The 22,511-nt window shown below is 40.4% G+C and overlaps 1 protein-coding gene across 18 annotated transcripts in view; it reads left to right on the plus strand.

Moving 5' to 3' along the window:
- Positions 1–22,511, plus strand: part of MAGI2 (membrane associated guanylate kinase, WW and PDZ domain containing 2) — a 1,262,944-nt gene that overhangs the window by 564,597 nt on the left and 675,836 nt on the right. For 4 of the 18 annotated variants that reach the window (XM_070265326.1, XM_070265330.1, XM_070265328.1 and 1 more), the window contains exon 1: positions 14,544–15,018. The exons of the other annotated variants lie outside the window; for them this stretch is intronic. The gene's annotated coding sequence lies outside the window, so the exon portion shown is untranslated. Of the gene's footprint in view, positions 1–14,543; positions 15,019–22,511 lie in introns of those variants that run through there. 18 annotated transcript variants of the gene reach the window in all.

Genomic DNA, 22,511 nt, shown 5'->3' on the forward strand with positions numbered 1-22,511 from the left:
AGCTCTACGGGGAATCTACCCTAGATAGGATGCCAGGAGGAACGGAGGGAAGGTCAACGAGACTGGGGCAGTGACTGAAGAGGAGGAGGAAGGAGCTGGATTTTACGTCAACTGCAATGAGAAGGTCTTAAAGGGCATTAGTAGGCACCTTCCCCGAGGGAAAAGCTTCAAATCCCTGAATGGAAAAGTGTGGAGTGTAGCACTTTCCCAGCTTAGCTCTGAACGGTGAAAATCTGAGCTGCATTATAAATCTATGAGTCATATATGTTAGGCTGAATTATCCTCAGTTTTTGTCATGATAGGTAAAGATAGGTGTCCACGATGCAAATGAAGAAATGAAGCAATTAGGAGAATGCAGAGAAAGGGCAGGCAAGGACAAAATGTAGGGCATTTGTGAAATTCTGTACAGCTGGAAAGCACTAAAGTTAAAACAAGAATATGAAGGATAATAAAATAAAATAAAATGGAAATGACGGATGGAGTAACCTGAAAGCTACAGGAAAGAGGAAAGTGCATTTTGATTGGTCTTATATGAAAAAATGAAAAGCTAGGAATCTGGAGTAGGTGAGGTTATAGGAGTACATTTGTGATAAACAATCCACAGAGGAGAAATTCTTCAGTACCAAAAAAATTGTTGTGCCACATATATCTTTTTCATTTCTATTTTGGCTTTAAATTGGGAGACGGAAGGAAATATGCAGGCTCTTCTTTTAGTAAAGCATCATGATTTGATTCCATGGAGCATGAGTACTCCTTTTTTGTGTGTGTGAGGAAGATTGGCCCTGACCTAACATCTGTTGCCAATCCTCCTCTTTTTGCTTGAGGAAGATTGTTGCTGAGCTAACATCTGTGACAATCTTCCTCTATTTTATCTGGGTCACCAACGCAGCATGGCTTGATGAGCAGTGCTTGGTCCATAACCAGGATCTGAACCAGGGAACCCTCAGCCACCAGAGCAGAGCACTCAAACTTAACCAATATGCTGCCTGGCTGGCCCCTCCATGAAGTATAAGTACTGTTGATTTCACAGAGAAGTGCTCTAAGGCGACCACTATGGGGCAGTGCCCAAGCTCATTCAAGGTCCCTCGGTACGTCCGTGGCTGAGCATCACATGCAGGAGAACACGACTTCTGTGTTCTTGAATTAAGAGAAGATAAAGAAGAGGCAGAGAATGAAGACAATGGTAGCTGACTTGGGAATAAATTTTAAGGAACTAGAAAACAAGACTGAGTGAGACTTTGGGATTTGTTTCCAGTTTATTTTTAATGTTTAAACTTTTATTATAGAAAACTTCAAACATGTGAAAAGTGAGCAGACCGTTAGAATTAACTCTGTATAACCATCACCCAGCTCCATCAATTGTCAACATTCTGCCATTATCTATCATCTGTACCTCCACCCACTTTCCACACCGTCTTGATTGCTATTGCTTCTTGTAATTTGAGAGTTTAAAATGTATTTTTTAACTTGATCCAACATTAATTCTTAATAAGGGGACATTATTATATAAGGGGATGTTACCCAACATTGTCGTATTTATGGCTGATGTTAACTTGATGGATTTGGTAGCAATTGAGGTAAACAGAAAAATCCTTTTTTGTGTTGCTTGTGTTTCATCCTGACTAAAGTTGAAAATAAAAAGGTTTGCATCTTGAGAAAGTGTCCTGGGATGGGAAGTTTTGAGGACCAGTCTTCCAGCCGTAGGCTCTTCTGCTAACTGTCCTTGTGGCCTTAATGGCTCTGTGACTCAGTTTTCCCATTTGTAACTTGGGATGACTGAATGTGATACATCCTACAGTAGCTTCTTATTCCCAAGTGGCTTATACTTCCCTTTACCAAAAAAGTGGCCTCTATACTATCCAGTCTGACCTGCTCTTCACAGTTTCCATCCTGTTGTTAGATCTAAGTCGATTTAATTCAACCAGCATTTACTAGGGGCTGATTATGTACCAGGCACTGTTCTTGGCACTGAAGATAAAGAAGTGAACAAAACTGACTCAAATCCCTGCCTTATTAGGGTTACATTCTAGTGAGGCGTCACACACTAAAAAAGGTAAATAACTAAAATATGTAAGCATAAGCAATATGTTGTATACTAACAAGTGCTGAAGAAAAAAACACAAAGCAGGAAAGAGAAATACGAAGTGTGTGTGTGTGTGTGTGTGTGTGTATGTTTGGAGGGGAGTGAGAGCTGAGAGATGGGATGGGATGAAAGATAGGTGGGATGGTCAGAAAGGACCTCGGTTTAGAAGGTAAGCTTGGAATCGAGATCTGGAAAGAACGAGGAAGCTGGCCATGTGGACATCTACAAGAACAGCATTCCGGGCAGAGGAAACATTAATTACCAAGGCCCCATGGTGGAGTCGGGCTGCTGTTTCAGAAGGGCCATAAGGAGGCCAGTGTGGCCAGAACCCAGTGAACAATGAGGGGCACGCCAATTGTGAAGGGCCTCATAAATCATATTATGACATTGGTTTTGACTCTGAGTGAGATGGGAAGTCTTTGGGGTTAAAAAGAACTAATAGGATCGGATTTATGTTTTAACAAGGTCAACAGTCTGCCTGAGAAGAGAGCAGAAATGAGGAGACCAGTCAGGCTACTGCCATAATCCGGATTAGATGTGGAGTATCTTGTTGGTAGTGGGAATGGTGAAAAAGTGTTAGATTCTGGACCTGTCTTGAAAGTATGGCTGACAGGATTTGCTGACAGATTTGCTATGGGGATTGGAAGACAGAGAGAAGGCAAGGATGATGCCAAGGTTTTTCTTGGAGTACCCTGAAGCATAGAGCTGCTTTTAACAGAGAAGGGGGAGTCTTTTGGAGGGCTCGGGGTGTAATGGTGCTTAACTCCCACCTCTAATACACACGCAATCCACAGATGTCCAGTAGACCCTGTCTCTCTCCATCTCACATTCTCAATGTGCAGTTGTCTAGGATACAAAAGATCAACCAGGAAAGGGTCCAGGCATAATTGGCAGAGAGTGAAAAAGAAACTCTCCTCAGCCTTGTTCTTCAGTGTTACAACATATTGTGGGACCCTTCAGGTTTTCTCTAAAACTGCATAAAGTTTTAAAATTGGAAGAGATCATATAAAGACTATTTTGTCCAACTTTTATAGATATGGACACTTTGCTCAGACAAGTTAGATGACTCACCTATGGGACAGGAAAGAGGAGAAATAAATAGCATGGCTTTCTCAAAAGCAAGGAGTAAAGATATGGCTGTGAGAGGAGCAATTATGTGAGTAAATGACATAGTTTTAAATCCCAAAAAAGAAAATAAATAACAGAGTACTAACAAAAATGTTATATACATGCTCAGGGAGGAACAGTGAGTGGTGTCAAAGGCAGCATGTTTGACATGATGGCAAAATAGACAATTCGTTGTTCAAAGCTTTTGTTAAGAGCTTTTCAATTCAATAGTTTTTTTTAAAATACTAATCTATAATTTCTTCCCATTAGTATCTCTTAGGACTTTTCTATATTTGTAGAAATTAAAATATAACACTTCCATAACTTTGTACTATCGGCCTGTACAACCAATAAAAAGGGTTTCTAAAGTAAAAGTATTCAATCTCCATTTTGTTTGCAAATTCACACTTGCATAAACCTAATTTACTTTTCTCGAAACTGAAACTTGCAGCAGAACAAAATTAAAAGCATTCCTCTTGTGTAGATTTTTGTCTCCTTTTAAAATATTTTAATGTGTCATTTTGTTTTGATTTTCCAAAATTAAATGATAGCTTCAAAATTACGTTGTAAAAAAGCTCTAGGGTGAGCTTTATTTGCTTGGTTAGTTTGAATTTTTGTGTGAATTTTACATCAATGATCATATAGACATAAATGTAAGTGATGGGATATAGGACACACTTTTTTCCTATAAATTGACATATACGCTTGAAGAAAAGGCTTGATTATCTTAACTCAAGCACCATGCATACCTAGCTAGAAGCTTTAGCATGATGCAAAACATAATTCTTAGCTACTGCATTATTTAATGGTAGAGAAAAATGCAGGAAAAAAAAATCCCCCTGGTGTACACTTAATCCTAACCTTTATGAGCTTCAGCTTTCTTATCTGAAAGACAGGAATTATCATACTTGCCTTAGCCATCTGATTGGATGGTTATAATCATCACGTGAAATAACGCCTTTGAAAGCTCCCTGATGCACTGTAACGATGCTGTTGGTATGACTGTTCAGAACTGTGGTCAGCTTATCTCTTCCCTAATGGGAAAACACTATATCCTAGAATCAGTCAAAGAAGGAAAGGAGTGTTTCCACGTTCTTTAAATAAAATGTGTCTCTATGCTTGACGTTTCAAAGAAGTAGCCCACATCTTGTGTGCTAGAATAGAAATATAGCTTTTCTTCAATTCTTCCAATTAAACTTGATTTCACTACAGTAGTAATTTTGCTAGTCATTAATAGTGAAATTGTCCGTGGGTACCTCGCGACTCTCCAGAAACCCGGGCAGGGACGCAGTACTGGTGGGCGTGTCTGCCAGAGGATGGAGAGTTTCTCAACCTGAGAGCCGGCAATTGGCGCCTCATGGATTCACCTGTTTTAACTAGATTATCTTTTATCGAATTCCAATGGAGAAAACCCATAGTGGGCAAAGCTCCGAGCCCCCACACGGTGGAACTTCCTTCCAAAAACAATGGAAGCCGATTTAAAAACTTAGTGTTTCCAGAATAGCACTGTAAATGAATGGGCTCTCAAGGGACGGCTGTAATTATGTTCTTTCACATCATGTGAGCACACTTCCACTTTTAGAGTGACACATTTAACCATCTCCAAGTCAAATCAACATCCTCCAAAAATAAAGTTGACATGGCTTTATGTCATGAATCATTCTGGAATACATTCTTTGTCCTACTGCTGGCCATTTCAGGACACCCTTTAGATTTTATTTTAGCATCAAAATTTTGTTTTGTTATTAGAAGATACTCGAGTCTTTATCCAAGTGTGTGTCTAAGTCTGTATAGTCATTGTAATTGATCATCTGGATGATTCCATCTTAAAGAGTAATATTAAGATGACCAATTAACATGCACGTATTAGTGCTGTAGGGGATATACAAGCATAAGAGACAGTTCTGACCTTCACGGTGTTTGCAGACTAGTTGGAAGAGGAGAATATAAATGTAGAAAGTGCAGTGTAGGAAGAGTGTGACTCCGAGCCCCTTCCTGGATGGTATCACCCATTCTCACCGCTTTAGCTAGAGGACTTTGTCATGCCCTGAATGCTCCGTAAATCTACGCTCCCAGCTCTGACCCCTTCAACATCTCCAGTGGAATTTCTATCAGGTTCTCTAAACTCATAATGGTTCAAACTCAGACTCACTTCTTCCTCACGCCTTCATCAAAGGGCCATCCCATCCCTCACTGACTGTGGGAGGTAAATGGTTGGGGTGATGATATGAAGTAGGGACAGGGAAGAATGGGAAGACAGATTCACTAGACCCAAGTTAGGAGTTAGCCCCCCTCAAACTGTCCTGCGCGTAACCATGTATCCGCTTGTTTACCCAGACCTGTTTGTTCTAAGGAATTGGTGATGCCTCCTTCTTCTCCTCACCTCTTACCCTGCCGTCCTGTTTGAAGTTGTCACCTGACTCCTGACACTTTCCTGAGTTGGAAGAACCTCAGCTTTGACTCAATTTTGTGCTGTTTTAAACTTCATGAGATAAAACTTTTATTTCCTAAATTGACAATCTAAAGTTGAGAGACCTTTTGAAATTTTGAAAAATCTGAATCGTGCTTTTATTTTAATTTTGTTTCCATCATTTATGAAGTTGTCCAAAATTTAGGGCAATGTGGGGTTTTAAAGAATCATTTAAGAGGAAACTCCAATGAGTTACTCTGACTTAACTCTTTATTAATAAGAAAAATAACAATTGAGGAAAGATATTTAAGTTGTATTCTTAAAGATTTCAAAGCAAAAATTTTTCAGCGTCTAATATCCAGTTTCTTTCAGCTATCTCTTCTGGTGCCTATCAAGCTAATAGGATATTGTTCCTAATGTTAACATCCTTTGCTTTCGTGTAGTCCTAAAGCATTATTTCATCTATTATAAAAAAATTACTTCTTATTTTAACTTTCTAATACATTTTTTTTACTATGTAGGCCATCCTAAGATATAAGTATATTGTACTGTAGATAATCAAAATTTTAGGATTTTTTCCCCTCCCCTTTATCATAGTTTTTAAAAGAGGAATTGTTCCTCAATTCAGATCTCATTTTCCTTAAAGGATAGTAATGCTTTCAGCATCCATTTTCTTTTCCTTTATTTAACAGGTGGGGAGAAGTTTCCGCACATTTATATGGGCAATAATTCGAGCACTTGTGCAGATTTTCTCACATAATACTCTTACATTTAATCCTCTGTTCTATCGTTACTTCTCTGTCTCACAATCAGAAGAAAGAAACGAGTAAGATGAAGTAAATCGTCTCAGCAATCAGAAGTCATTCCTCAAACGATGCATCTGAATGTCATTTGCTAGGCAGCCCACACAAATGACAACTCTTCTGCTGGCTCCGGTGTTGTGTAAATTATGCATGCAACTTCCCTGCCACTTGTCCATCATCTTGCTTTTATTCCAGAGGAATTCCAACAGTCATGGCACTTGAAGGGGAGGAATAAGGGATGCAGGGCCGTGGGGGCGGTTTTGTTTTTCCTTTCTGCTCAGGTTTCCCTAATGCCCTTTGCTGAGACAGAAGTGGCAAGGATGCAGTCATCACCTGCTGGTTTTCAGGAGGAACCCTGCCTTGGGGGTTCCTTGAAAACCTCACACATCTCATAAGAAATCTTAAAAAATATTCTTTCAAAAGGGATGTAACAAGCAACCAGTATGTGGAAAGAAATAAGAAGGTCAAGATTGGGATCTTGGAGGTTTTGTTTTATTTGCTGGGATCATTGACAGTGATATTTTGAAACTTAAAGAGCTAGAGTAGTAATCTGCATAATGGGCCAAAAAAGGGAAACTCATTAGGGCATAATGGAAGCACACAGACCATAGTTACGTGAAAAACATTTGGACTGATATTTTGCCCTTGTGGTTTTTTTTAAGAAAGTTGAAGTGGCATATAAATTCAGGTTCATACACACACACACACACACACACACACACACACACACACAACCAGAGTGATAAGCTGGAGATGGCCAGCACTGGCCTGAAAGAGCCATTTGTGCCCATCTGTTCCCAACCCCAGTTTGGTGACTTTAGGTTGGTAGCTTGAAAATGGCTATGGTAGCAAATTTACTCTACAGAAATTGGTAAATGCTACAGATCAGTTTGGTTCTGTTTTTTTTTTTTTTCCCCTTAGTGCCAGTTGTTAAACACTAAGCATCGCATCACTGCCACGGCAGGGTGTATTTTCTTCGGATTTCCATGATTGTTGCAGCAGTCTTCACGTTCCATCTGAAATATCATCGCAGAGTCATTCAATGAAGGTTTAATTTCTATTTAGCTTTATTCCCGGTTTCTGTCCCAGAGGGTGGCAGCATGGTGCAGTAAAAAGTACCTGGGCCTTTCATATTGAAAGGTGTTATTAATCCCTGCTCTGTCCCTTTGCCTCTTTGACCTGGGGAAAGTCACTTAAGCTCACTGAGCCAAAAATTCCTCCTCTTCAAAGTGGGGATAGCAGTACTAGTGTGAAGATTCAATGGGACTATGTAGGTAATGCGTGCAGCAGTCTCTGAAGAGCAGTTAGGTTGGGTCAGTGGGAGCCCACCGTCCCTAGTATCATGGGTTTGATGTCGAAGGGTCCTCAGGAAGTGTTTTACTGCTTAATCTCGTGAAGCTAAACTCTAAGAGCTGGATGAGATCTTGGGAAAAGTTCAATACCTTCATTTTGTAGAGAAAGTCATTGACATTAAATGAGTTATCCAAAGCCGGGTCTCCTGAATCCTAATAGAGTTCAATTGAATTCTTTCTATTCTCCTGTGGTACCATCTCTTGGCAACTAGATAAACAGGTAACTATCTTTTCTTTCTCCCCTCTCTTCTATCCTCTCTCCTTTCTTTACCTTTACCTTTTTCCTCTTTCTCAACCCAACTTAATTTGATTTTGGTTTTATTAAGTTGCTCTGGTGCCTTGGAAAAAGTAGATTACTTGACTAAAATTTAGACCCTCTGCAAAAGCACATCTTCCTTGAATAGTGAAACCTCTTATGCTGAAAGACACTGATGCAAATATCAGGTGAACTAAAGGGACGTGAGCAGAACAGGTGATCCATGAAAGGAGACCCATGAAAAAAGGAGCTAATTGGCAGGTGACTTACTACTTAGGAAGAGCAAGAAGTCCAATTTCCTGAGAGCCTATGATGTGTCAGATTCTGTGCCAGCAATTCAACGGTTGCATTTATGTTTAGATATTATATCCTCTATTTTACAGATGAGGAAATTAAGGCTTAGGAACCTTAAGCTATCTTGTCCAAAGTCACATCATCAGTTCGTGGTGGAGTTACAATTCAAAGCCAAGGTTTCTATCCACTGTGCATTTTTCTAATGCCGGGTTAGTCAAGACAGAGCATATAGCTCCCACCCTATTCCTTTTCCTTCATGATTTGAAATTAGGCTTTGTAAGAAATATGCTGTGTTAAGTTCAGTCCATTTCCACAGACATATTTTAGGCCATAGTTTAAAATTTCTGGAAATTATTTTTAGTCTCTACTTCCAAAGAATGTTTTCATTTTAACAGATTGCACAAACCATCCAAGTCACTAAGACTCCCTACTCCAGGTAACAGATACAAAGTTACAGTGTATTCTGCTGAATTTTGGTTTTGTTATTAGATGAGAATCAAAATCAGGGAAGACTGTGAAGGCAATGGAGCAAGTGCCACCGAGGGATTTAAAGGGCAGAGGAAGGAAAAGTGGAAGGTATGGACAACAAATTGCACTCACTTCACAATTTTGTCTGGGATCAGCCCAGGCAAAGTTTGTTTTATAGAGCAGGCTATCCCCTGGATGCCCCCACTTATGTCCATCTGATAAGTTTCACAAGGTAAAGGAGATGAAGTGTATGGAAAAGCATGAGCTTCTGGAGAAAATAAAAGATCACAGTTCAGCCTGGTTGACAGAAGTCAGAAGTGGGATGACTCATTATGAGATCAGAAATGCAGATCCATACAGGACAGCTGTCAACAGTGGAATTTATGTATGCCCACTCGGGACAGAAAGCTGTCTACTTGTGCTTGGGTCTCTTCAGTCGGATGAGGCATATTTTTGTGTGGATTGTTAATGCATGATGAATTACCTTCAGAGGACTTAGAAATCGTCTAGGGAGGACCTGTGCAAGATCTGAAGCTGAGATGTTTATGGAGAGGAAAGACTGATAATGAAGAGGCAAGCGTGCTAGGTTTTTTTACTTCATGTACTGAACAGTATTTAAGCGTAAGCTTTTGTTCTGATGAGGGTCTGTGTTCTGATGATGGTGTGTTCTACATTGGGGTAAAAGGCTCCAAGTATGCAATGCCAGGTGCTAAAAATCAGTGAAAGAAAATGTTATTGCATTAATAATGGAAACTCCCATTTATTGTGTGCTTATTTAGAGCAGTGCCTGGTACATGATAAATATTGGTGCTGATGAGTAGGAGGAGGATTATTATGATGTGATGATGGTGATGGTGATGGAAATGACGTGATGATCCTGGTAGTGGTGATGATGATGGTGGTGATAATGGTGGGGGTAGTAATGGTGTGCCAGGCACGATGCTCAGCACTTTATGTGCGTTATTTCACTTAACACGTAAGAACTCTATGCAACAGATATCATCACTGTTTCACGGATAAATAACTTGTCTACTACCACACAGCTAGGAAACGGTTGCTACAGCCCCATGTCTTTGACACTGTGCTATATTTAAAGGCCCTTCTTAAAGCACCTGCTTTGACAGGTTAGTCAAGGCTAAAGAAAAACCCAAAGCAGGAATTTTCTGCGTTTTGCTTTTCTTCTCTTAGAATGGGATGATCAACTTTAACCATTGCCTATGATAATTAGGCATGCGTGCACATACATATAAATATCTTCAAATAGCATAGGATACTTTTGACAGTGACTGAAAATGCATTAATTTGGCATAAACAGTCAAAAAGAGATGAGTTGGTTCTGACAAAAATTGTTATGCAGCCTATGACACAGAGAAAGAAAGTTCCCAGAGATCCAGGCGCTGCAAACATTAACTATAGCTGCCAACCCCAAAGTACTCTACGCTCACACCTAATGGTCAACAGAGTTACACACCCATTACTTAGTCCACACTCAATAAACCGTCAATAGTAGGATATTTTCCTATAGGATCAACAATTTATATAACTGGAAAAAGAAGAAGAGAATTTTGTCAAGGTCGTGTTTGTCTATAGTTTGCAAAATGTGATACCCATAATTCTCTTGCAGAATTTTTTTCCCACTGTCAGATAAGATCTACTATTTATTTGGTTTTGATTTCATGTAAGCACAATCCCATATCTATACTAAACATGTGCTTAATTGACAAGTACATTGCACACTTAACAAAAATTTTGTTTGCTGGTAAACATATCTCAGAATGTAAGGAAATGTTCCATGGAAATATTGGAATATTTATTTAGAAAAAAGGACAGTAGTATATGTGGAAAGCAGATAGCATTGATTTTTAAGAAGAATTAATATTTAGCTTGCTGCTAAAATACAAGTGCTGGCTTTTAAAAAACTGTAGCATTTCTACTTTCCACTTGCCGGGAAGCCATCAGAAATGTCTCAAGAGTATGTGCCTGTATATGTATATGTATGTATATGCAATATGTGTAGTTAATGATTAGTTAAATAGTAGTTGGTGCAGCTTCCTAATTTGATCAAATTCACTGCAGCTCTGTAAACTAAAATGAAAGCTACATCAATTACATTTAATAATATACAGAGTCCTTGGTGCTTTTTCACCCCTAAATAGCTCTGGATGAAATGGAAAACTCATAGGGAGATATAGAAAATTTGCTTCTCACTTGTTAATAGTAACAAAATAATGATAATAAAAAATAATAATTAACATTTCGTGAGTATCTAATAGTTCCAGGCATTGAACTAAATACCTAACATGGATTCTCGTTTAAGCCGCAAGATGAAGCAATGAGATAGGTCAGGAACCTCAAGCACTGGGAGGTTAAATGACTTGCCTTTGGTCACACAGCTTGGAAGTGGCAGAGAAAGGCTTTAAGCCCAGAAACAGAGTTCAACTACTAAAATTGAATCTGTAATCAGAAAGCAGAAGAGTAGAAAGCAAAACGTAACAATATTATCTATGGATATAATCAACTGCTACATTTTGAGCTCCAGAGGAGTAGAAATAAGATACGATATGTTATTAATCATACAGCACAGACTTGGGTCCTAATCCAGAAACTGCCATTTATTAGTTTTCTGCCCTTTGGTGAATTATTTAATGTCTCCAGACTTCACTTTTCTCAATGGTTAGTAAAGTGGTGGTAATAGTACCTCACAGAGTTATTGTGAGAATTTAAAAAGCTAAATCCCTTAGCACTAATATGAGAGTTTTCTAATAGCATTATTATCCCCGATGTGAGTGAGAGATAATAAATACGCTCAGCCTGACAGGACCAAAGATTTCCCATAAGAGAAAATAAGAATATGATTGCATAGACTATTGTATTAATTTTATATTTCATGGTGCAAGGTAAGCCCATTCGTCTTATTTGATTCTCAAGTGTTCTCAACCTTTATGTAAAAATCTCTTATTTAAGTGTAAAAAAGCCGGAGTCTTTCATTTGGCTTAACAATGATCCCGAGTGTATTAGCTCTCTGTTTAATGATCCTTATATGTCTAGTCACCTGGGACATTTGTTAAAAAGAGAGAGTCCTGACCTTCTCCTCCAGATCTGGAGTGGAACCCAGGAATCTCTGCTGTCACTTGCAGGTAATTCTTATCGCTAGGAAAGTTTGGAAACACTGCTCTAGTCCACCCTTTGCGCTGCTGCCAAAATAATCTTTGTAAAACAAATAATCTACTAGCCAAAGAACCTTAGATAACTTGCCATTGCATCTCAGATAAATCACAGATTCTTGGACAGAGCATTGAAGATCCTTCACAGCCTGTTCCCATCTCCCTTTCTAACCACTGTCCCCCAGCACCCGTAGTCCAGTCACACCGCACTGCACGAGGGTCTCTGTTCATGTTTTCTGTGTCTCTTGGTCTGAAATTGCCTGCCTTTGCTTTCTTAGCTGGAAAACACATTCTTAAAGGCTCAGTTCAAATGTCACCTATTCCATTGTAACCATCGTGCATCCCACTAAGGAAAATTTTTCCCCTTTTTCCAATTTCCCATAACATTTTGCACTAACATCTATTGTATGTCAGCAGTACGTATTTTCAGTTTCTGAAAAAGCCCAGACTCTGTTTTATTTATCTTGTACTCCTCAGAGCTTAGAATAGTGCTTAGCACAAAGGAAGTGCTCAATAAACGTTGGTGGAATAAATGAACACATGAGTAAAGATTTATTCTACTCTCTGTCTGTCCTTTAGTTTGTTCCCTGATGACCTTTTAGAAAGATGGCTGGGGTTAGTTGTTATAACATTTTTGCTAATTCATCTTCTTTATTTTGGGTATTGGCCTGTCATTGGTGAGCCTTAATAAGCCCCTTTAAATCAAGACCCTTTGATTTTAATAACAAAATATATAGTCTAGATTCCATGTTCACTACTTCTTTGTTAGAATAGCACAGAGCTTCAAATTTGCCATACATTAGAATTTGGGTAAAGCCCAAGTATTATCTGACATAATAGAAGATGTCTTTGCCACCCTCTCTCTCATTGCCAACATTTTGCATATTCAAGGAAAGTGATGCCAAGGTCAAAAGAAGAAAGGCCAGAGGGTGAGGTGGAGGAAAAAAAAATGGGGTGGATGCAAAGTGAAGCCACCCAATGCTAGAAGGGAAAAATCAAGGCGAAAGACCAGTTAGTTTGGTTATAAGAACCTGTACAGTACAATCCTTTATGTTTTCATCCTACAAAATTGTAGGTCTTCCTAAATTCGCCTAAGCCAACTTACTTTTTTACGGAAAGAATTTTTGATTGTCCAATGTTTTGGTGCCAATTTTTGTAGCAGACACTGAAGCTAAATTTGCAGCCAGTTAGCATATAATTTATTTTAAAAGCTTAAATAGGATCTTTTCCATGCAAAGTAAGGCTTTTAAAATACAAAACAAGCAAGAGCAGTGAATAGCCGTTACTCATTTCACGTCTCCCCCTGAGTGGTGTTTATGGAGGGCACTGCGTGTGTTTCAGCGGGCGTGCCCAGTCCCAGAAGTAAATGCTGTGCTCTCCTGACATCACACGCTCCAGAGAAAGAGAGGTTGTTTGTGTAAGAGTTCAAAATGTTATCTTTCGAGGCAGGGATAATGGGATTCTGTGTCAGCTCTCCTCCTATTTTCCTCTTTTGCTGAGGCACCATATCACCACGCTTTTGAAATTAAGAATCCATGCATGCAACAGCAAAAGCCAAATAAGAGATTCTTCCTCTGATACGTTCTCAACCAATTTGTTGATCCTCCTTCTAATTACTTAATCATTTAGCTTTATAAAATACTTTTTATCTTGAGTTCTCAAGATAGTTGATAGAGATTATCTCATTTTTCTTTGCTGAGTTTCTAAGAGCAGAATGCATATTATTCCTATTTAATGGTAGAGCTAGGAGAGAGGCTCTCCATTGGGTATCAGAAATGTTGGAGCAGGGAACCAGGTGGTAGTAAACTTACTCTTTAGGGTGTAGGTCTGTAGACTATCAATTTGTCTTCAACAAGATACAAGGTCAGCACAGGTTTTTCCAGTTACTTCTGTATCTGATGCCCTGAATGGTGTATCTACCTGCATAACTTTCTCTGCCAGTCTTGCTTGATTGGCGGAGATGGGAGATGCTACATTTATTACATTTATCTTCCATTTTAAGACAGAGACACTGAAGCAGAGAAGGGAAAAGTTATTTGCCTAAGAGCCAAAAATGAGTCACTATCGAATCTAGTTTTACAATAGGAAACTATTGATTTCTATCCATGCGCTGCACTCTGGTTTTCTGCCACCTATTTTTCCTTTCACTTTTTCCTATATATTTTTTTTTTTTTTGTCTTTTATGATGATCCTTTTGTCCTTATGATGATCCTTTGAGATAAATTGAACAATGTCAAAGAAGAGACCAGTTAGAAATAGTGTGTAAATAGTAAAATGACTGACTCTTTGACCCTCAAAAGAAAAAGAAACAGTCCTGCTTACAACTTTAAAAGAATTGTTCAGTTGGATGACTCTGAAAGTATGCAGCCTTGTTATTAACACTGAAAAGTTTAATTACATTTCATTATACTATTCTAGCTTCTCTTAATTGCTAAAAGGGGACTATGAAAGCAAAACCAAAAACGCCTAATCTCTAGAAGCTAGGTTTTCCTCCCTGCTTTGTGATGTAAGTGTGCCTGTGTGTATATTAAAATTCACACACTCCATCCATCTCACAAGCTTTTAACGGAGGGGTCACCTGACTTCACCTAGAGCCGCCCCCCCTCCCTTCCTTCCACAGAGGAAACCCCTAAGTGAGAGACAGGCGCCTACGGAGCACAGGTTCTCCTGCTGGGAGACGTAAATGACCCCGACCGAGCGGGGATCGGATGGAGGGAGGTTGCTGGTGGGGGTTGGGGAAAGAGAAACGGAGGGAGAGAGCGTGAGCGAGAGAGGGGAGAGGGAGAGAGAGAGGAAGAGAGAGAGGGAGCGAGAAGTGCTGCATGCTTCATCTTTGAGAGGAGGGGAAAACAAAAGACCTCAGTGGCAGTTTTGTGTCGCCGTGTCTGGCTTAAAGAGGAAAATTCTAGGCATCCATGCCGAAAAAATCAAAGCTCAGCTGAGACTGCTTCTGTCGAGAAGATGATCTTGTCTGAACGTGGGTTGGATCAGTACAGGTGGTTTGAGAAGACCCTGACTGAGGACCATGGAGAGGTGGGAGAGGACACGGCGCTGCTCTGCTTCCTTTGAACGGAGCTCTAGGTTAGTAAGCTGAAGCTGCCCGGTCTGGCTTGAATCTCTCTCTGTGTATCTCCGTGTGTGTGTCTTCTATTCATAACCCCGAGCCCTTCTGCTCCCCAACCCTGGGGTAGGCAGTGCCATATTCCACCAGATGTGAACCTAACTTGATTCGACTCTCACTTCATTTACCAAATGCCTCTCGCGTGCGTGCAGAGCTTTTGTTCAGCACGGCCAGTGGAGAGCCATCACGGTGTCCCCTTCGGAGTCAGAATGTGTGTTTCAGCCTGAGATTGTCAGGTGGCTGTTTGGATAATAGTTAGCATTTTGCTCCAGAAGGCTGCAAATGCACGATTAGGTTATTGGGAAATGTAAACAGCGAATATCTGCTGACTTGGCATTTCTTGTAATGTCAGAATGATTCCGAGATAGCTGACTGCATTTGCCTTATCTTAATTTCCCAGATAATTGAGTTCAAATATAATAAGTTTGAAATGGCACCCTACCAACAAAGGCACACACCAGGTATTCTTCCGGTGGAGTATGTTTTGCCTCCCGTTGGAGCCAAAGCTTACAAATTAATTTTATTGGGATCTGGTTTGAGGAGAGAATCCAATATGTCATAATTAAAATAGGCACAAAGCCGTTTGTGTATAAGTGGATACAGATGTGTGTAAAACCCATGATTTCTCTTGTTTCTCGCTGTGCAGATAGTCTTTTGTTCCAGCATGTGTATTTTCCTGTGTTTTTACAAAGAAAGCATCGCCTGTGCTTTCCGTGATAGCGGACTTGTATGCCAGTTTGCCATTGTGCTGGTTGAGAATCTGCTCTATTCTGAAGTAAACTGCCCAGTGGTCTTAGTCAAGAAGCTGGAGGAGGGTGGAGAGTGGGGAGAGGTGGTTTTTTTCTTCCTCTTTTTTTGGTGACTATTAGAAGTGTCTAATTCACATGATTCTAAGAGGAAATGGGGGAAGGTGTTTAGTTTCCAATAGGATGCAAATCTGTGCCATGCAATTGCCAAAGACTGTCTCAAGAAGATGCTCAGAGCAGACGGAATTGGATTTGTAATGGACTGTTTAAGAAAATGTTCCATGAGGGTGACTGGCTTGGGTCCCTTTTGACCAAATTAAGATGCGCTCTGGCGGTGCCCTAGCAGCTGTGAGCTGACATTTTCTTGTGAACCTAGTGAAAAATGGCTCCATATCTCTCCTCCCGTCCTGAGGAGATGGTCTCTCCGACTTGTCGTGCCTCTTCCCAGCATGAAATTGCTCCCATGGCTGTTTTGTGATAGGGACGGACTGGCTCCCAGTTCCTTTCGGTTCCCTGCCTTTTGACATCCTGGCTTGAAGGGGGAGTGGGTGGTGGCGGTTTTACTTCAAGTACAAACTACCCAGCAGGGCTCGCAGAAGATATTTTTCCAGCAGTCACAGCTTTCCATTTTTGAAAGGGTCGACTGTGTTTCTTTGGACATCCTATACGGCACTTCTTGTTGTTGTTAAGAGGGCCAGTAAACAGTGACTCCGAGGAAAGACGCACGCATGTGTGACACTTTACGTTTGGACTCTCCGCATGAGAAGTGACAGGTACAAACAGAAGGCTGCTTGCCTAGCACCCATCTCTGAAAAGATCAAACTGCCCTCTTCTTTGGTCCCATTTTTTCCCTGTTTTGGCATTGTGATCTGTTGTGCAAGGAGAAGGGTCCTGTCCCAGAGTGGGGGTGCAGGGAGGGGTGCACGACTGTCCTGTGCTCCACATGTGCTGATGTAGGGAGCCCTGCACCGAGCAGGGGGTGGCGGCACCACCGCAGCCACACTGCTCCTTTATTTAGGCTCCGGTTTGGGAAGGCTCCAGCCAGCAGAGGCAGGATGCGCGGTAGCAGGGAGCTGTGTGTCTGAGGGCCTGGTTAAGAGCATGTGTTGTTTGCGGAGGGGTGTGAAATCGGTTGTTCTCTATTTTAGAGCATTCTAAGATGATTGTATGCGTATAGAGTGGGTTCAGGAGAAGACAGTGGGCTCTAGATGTTTGACAAGTACAGCACTAGCCACTAGAGAGGCAACACGAAGATGCAAACAGTGCAATAATGTGTGCATTGTGCGGAGGGAATAATTCTTTGAACTGTTGGGTAGTTCCGTAATTCCGGAAATTTGAAAAAAACCTCAAGGCTTCCCGAGAAATGGCATGGAGTCATCTCTACGTTATGACATGTAAGACTTCTAGGACAATGTTTTAAGAGCTTTATGGGAACAGCTTCAGAAGTGCTTGAGATGAGATACCACTTGCTCTGCTGAAGGATACCTCTCTAAGGGTTTGCATCTTGGACACATACGTAGGAGTTACAGCACAGGTTTTCTCAGAGTCTTTTCTGAATAATTGTAATAAAGCTAAGAGCTTACAAAGGCAGTGGGACTGGCCTCTTTAGTAGAAAAACGGAAATGGAACTTTGACACTGCGTGCAGATCTAATTATTGCTTTTATACCTGTAGACTTTGACTATAGCACATAGTGTGCTTTGGGGAAATTGATGCAATTAAAATCGAACAATGAACAAAGCAATTGATAATACAATGAAAACGGGGGCCTCCGAGTTCATGAGGGGATTGGTAGGGTCGCTCTTAAATGTTGCTAATTACTGCAAGTCAGGGGGTTTATCCAGAGAAATTTCAGATGTCGAGAACCAGAGGGCTGTGTTGGTAAAACTAAGGGCATAGCTCACCAGCTGCTTTAGAAGCTGGATGGTGCTGATATTTAAACCAGATATTAGGTCCCTACGAAGAATCATGAACCTTACGAACTTCCCGCCAATGGAATTTTGTTTTAAAAGCGGCAAAATATAATATAGAAGCAGTTCACAGAGCAGCAGCCATCGAGGGCGAACGGAGAAAATCCAGGACTAATAGGAAATTTCTGCAATGAGGTGTGTGTGATGCTGAGTGACCCTGAGGATGCCAATGAGCTCTTAGTGAGAGCTAGAAAGGGCAAACCCACGTGTTGAAATAAATCTCAATAGGCCTATATTGTTAGAGTTTCAAGTTTGGAAAATGGAAAATTTCCCGAGAGCAAAATTCGCTGTTTATAAGGTGCCTGAGCCACAGAAAGGAAAAGTTGAGATAAAACAATTAAGTTTCAGACAAAGATATTTCACCCTAACTGAATTATTCTTGAAATATTTTTGAACACACAGCTTCTACCTGTCTGAGATCTTAAGTAGTAATGGCCTGCTTTCTAGCATCCGTTTCCTCCATCACTTTTAGAACTCTTCCCCTCTACGTTTCATTTTCAATTTTGAAAAGCCTTATTAGGTGGCAACATGAGGAAAAGCATAATAAAAGCCTCAGAGTTTACAATGCTTTAATTTTATGTTCAATTTCAGGTACTTTTCCCCTCTGAGTCTGTCATATCTTCAGCTTTTTATCTTTATCTGAGACTTCACTTGCTTATTCTGAAGATAGAGTTTTAATATAATTGGAAAAAACAAGTAAAAGTATATTGCCTTTTGACTGCATTAGTTGGTACCTTAATAAAGGTTAGAACCCTCTTAGGATGAGAATGATCTTCCCACATGATTCTCAGCTATCAGAGGTTAAAGCAGATACTGTATATTTCAAGTATAGAAAGACGTATAAAATATACTAAGTATATAGTATGGGGGTTTGTTTTTTCCCTAGTTCTCCTCACAAGGATGGCTTTCTGTCCAAAAAGCATATTTTCCAAAAGCCTCAGGTTATCCTCTTTCCTCCCATAGATTCCTGATCAATCCATTCTCCCAAGTCACAAAGGAATGCGTGTAATCCAATGAAAGTGATAATGATAAAAAATAATTTCCTAATCAAGGTGTTTGAAAATGTAATATTCACTCTGAAAGAACACAGAATGCCTTTCCCCGCCCCCCTTTAAATCAGTAAAGGAAATCAAACTTTAGAGTCTTTAAGGAAACTAATAATGACGTGTATGATGAAATAGGAGGCCCATCGCCCGGCTGTCAGCAATGGAGAAGCAAGCTTCCTTGATATCTCTAACTGAAGCATTGCAGGTCAGGGAGTTCCCGTATTAATAGGACCCCAGCTGAGAATCCCTGAGCCAGCTGCCCAACTTAATACCTTTCTCTTCTCCCCGGGGCTAGGGCTGGGAGAATAATACATTTAATCAAATGAGATCACCTTTGCTGTAAGACCATCCCTGAGGTAGACCAGTCCTGTGGCACTTCAGGCATCTTTAATATCCTCTCAAAGTTCCTATGGCTTTTTCTACCCAGCAACAGATTCCACATGACTTTGGAAGCCACTCAAAAGTTTTGTTGGAGTCAGGGGTCTTGCCAAGCACTGCCCACAAAGGCACAAATGCAGCCCCATAGGAAAGGCAGAAGGACGAGAATCTTCTCTGATCCACAGCCGAGAACTGAGCCCTCTGGGTCCGTTTATTCAAAGGACCACAAAAACCCAAATGCCAGGCTAAGGAATTGCGGGCCAACTGTTGAAGGATTCTCCATCTTGGATTCATACAACTCTTTAAAAAGAGTCTTTCTTTTGGTTCCTAGAAATCTTCATATTTCCTTCCATCTCAGGGACTTAGTACATGCTGTTTCCTCTGCCAGAGCGCTTTTCTGCCCTCTTTGCTTGCTCCAACATTAAAATGTGCTCATGGCTTGTTATGCTTTTTCTTCATTATACTTACCAGGTTTTTTTTTAAAATAGCTTTACGTGAGTGTCATTATTTGATTAATGTCTCCGGCTGCTTGGAGGCACGACATTCTGAAGTGTGGGTCCAAACTCTTTTTGCTCACAACAGAATCCCTAGGCCCTCAGATGGTGTCAACCCACATATTATATGGGCGCTAAACATTTGTTAAATGATTGAGTGGATGCGTAAATGAACACTAAGGCACTAGTACTCATGGAAAGACATAGTATATGTGGCTTTGACTCAGCAAAAAACAACTCTCTCCATTGGGTTATCTAGTTTGGGCACCTGCAAGGTGAAGTGTACCAGAGTGTTTTTGGGGTTTCCCTCTTGTCGGGATTTTCCATCCGAGAAAGAACACTTGAGGGCCTGCTGTTTTGATGTTTCAAAAAGAACCTTGCTATCCGTATCAGTGTTGTAAGGCCTGTCTTAGGCAAGACAGTGGTTTGTCTTTCCCTCTTGGTTACTCCTTCTAGAGAACTTTTTTTCTACCTCCACCATCGTCCTCCTCTCATCATCCTCAGTTCTTTGTGTCTGGGACCTTCTAGGTCTCATCTGACGGTGGCTATACCTTGCCAGCTAAGCTGCTAATTAGCTTGTGAGCCCTGCAAGCTGACCTAAGGTGTGAACTCTCCTTGAAGGATTTGCATTTTCAGCAAAGCTATCATGGACTGATTAGCGCTCTGCTTATTAACATGAGGGGTGGTAAGGCAGAGGATAGAATGAAGCTTGCCTTTAGGGAGCTTACTTTTCACTTGTGGTGCTAAGACTCACAAGAAACAGTTGGCGACTGCTCTAAGAGACTATAATCAAGAACTGTATTTGGTTGTTCAAATTTTAATACAACTGGAGCATAAAGAAAGGAATTGTAGAAGAAGTGGGACCTCAAATGGACCGTGACTGATAGGTGATATCTAAATTATCAGAGAGGAGGGATAAGAACAATGTAACATCTTAGAAAAAACACGAGTAAAAATGTTCAAAGAGGTTTAGCACAGGGTGTGTTAAAGTCCTTATATAGGATGCCGCTCATGTTTATTTTCCCAAGAATAAAGGGAAAATACATTTTATTCAAGAGTTCATCAAGCATTGATTCATTCAAGCCATAATCACGGGATCCTGAGAGTTAGGACTCACACACTGGAATTTTCATCCCGTTAGGCGTTGAAGTACTTTGTCTATCTCAACATTTAAAACTAATCTCAAAGAAGTTTTCTGTCAGAGGCACTTTTAAAGATTCTTTTAGCAATATTGATCACGTTAATTGAGGTTTATTGAAAGCGCTCGGTATAGCTCTCTTGTGGTTCATGTTCTATAAATACATCGTCATCTTATTGATATATACTAGAGTTTTCATTTCATTGCAGTCCGTCTATCACCTTGCAGAAACGTTACATTCACACCAGAGTGTGACGAGGAGGAAACATTCTTTTCCTCTGGTCTTCCACAGAGTTTAAACCACAGACCTGAGGAAGAATCATTTTCAAGTACGTTCTTAGCAGTATAAGCCTGTTTCATCCCTGTGTCCAGTTTGAAGGTAACCTGTGGAAAATCCTAAAAGAGGGAACATAGTTAAGAAGCTAGAAAATCTCAAGCTTCATACATATGAAAACGTTGTGTGAGAATCGAAGTAAAGTGATTTTGTAAGTATGACAAGTAACCTATAACTAGCCTTCTCATGAAGTTATTGATATAAACATTTTCCATTTTAGTGGTTAAGTTTTAGGTTAGGTTCAACTTGTGAAATCCTATAAAAAATTACTAGGTTCGTTGGGGCCAGCCTGGTGGCGCAGAAGTTAAGTTTGCACAGTCTGCTTTGGTGGCCTGGGGTTCACATGTTCAGATCCAGGGTGCGGACCTATGCACCGCTTGTCAAGCCATGCTGTAGCGGGTGTCCCACATATAAAGTAGAGGAAGATGGGCACAGATGTTAGCTCAGGGCCAGTCTTCTCAGCAAAAAGAGGAGGATTGGTGGCAGATGTTAGCTCAGGACTAGTCTTCCTCAAAAAAACAAAAATTACTAGGTTTGCTTTTTGGACTTCCCTTGTTTAGATGGAGGTAATGATCTCTTTGGAGTAATTCAGAATGTGTGTATGTTTAAAGAGTGGGGTCCCTCTAATCACCCCTACCTAGCTAATGTTATGACAATGCTTTGTGAGTAAGACTACACACGGTCCTTCAGGTGCCCTCACTGCTGTGAAGGGAAGAAAGAGAGGGTGTAAAGCATCCCTCTGAGATATCAGACAGCCCCTTCCACACACCTGTGTGCATGACTCTTTTAATATGTGTAGGTTAAAGAGACACTTCAAAAAATGAAATTTTTCACTCCTTTTTTATTTCAAAAGGGAAAACATAAAAAGAGGCCAAGATTGGTTAGTAGTATATGAAATTCTGCTCTGCGTGACTCTTATGATAACTCATAAGCTTATGATAACTCATAAGCTTATGATAACTCATTCCCATCGTGCATGCAAGTCTTCTGTAGAGCTGCATATGGTAACTTTTATTTCCTAATATACAGTTGCTACTCTGGGAATCGTAAGTCATTCTTTTATTATTGGCATTAAAGTTTGAGAAAAAACCATGGCTAGTTCCATTTATCTAAGTCAGAGGACAAAGAACTTGGTATTAACTATTACTCTATTAATAGTTTATATCCCTCAAACCTGAAAGAACACATTTAGTGATGACTGGTGACTGGCAGGCCTTTGATGAAGATATCAATTCTTCATTTCCCATGCCTCTTTCTCTCCAGCCTGCAGAATTCTCTGTATCTGGGTTTGCCTGAATTAAGACCTATCATAGAGGCCTGGATTTTTCTCATACTTGTCTCAACAACT

This window comes from Equus caballus, chromosome 4, assembly GCF_041296265.1.
Source record: "Equus caballus isolate H_3958 breed thoroughbred chromosome 4, TB-T2T, whole genome shotgun sequence".
Classification (NCBI taxonomy): domain Eukaryota; kingdom Metazoa; phylum Chordata; class Mammalia; order Perissodactyla; family Equidae; genus Equus; species Equus caballus.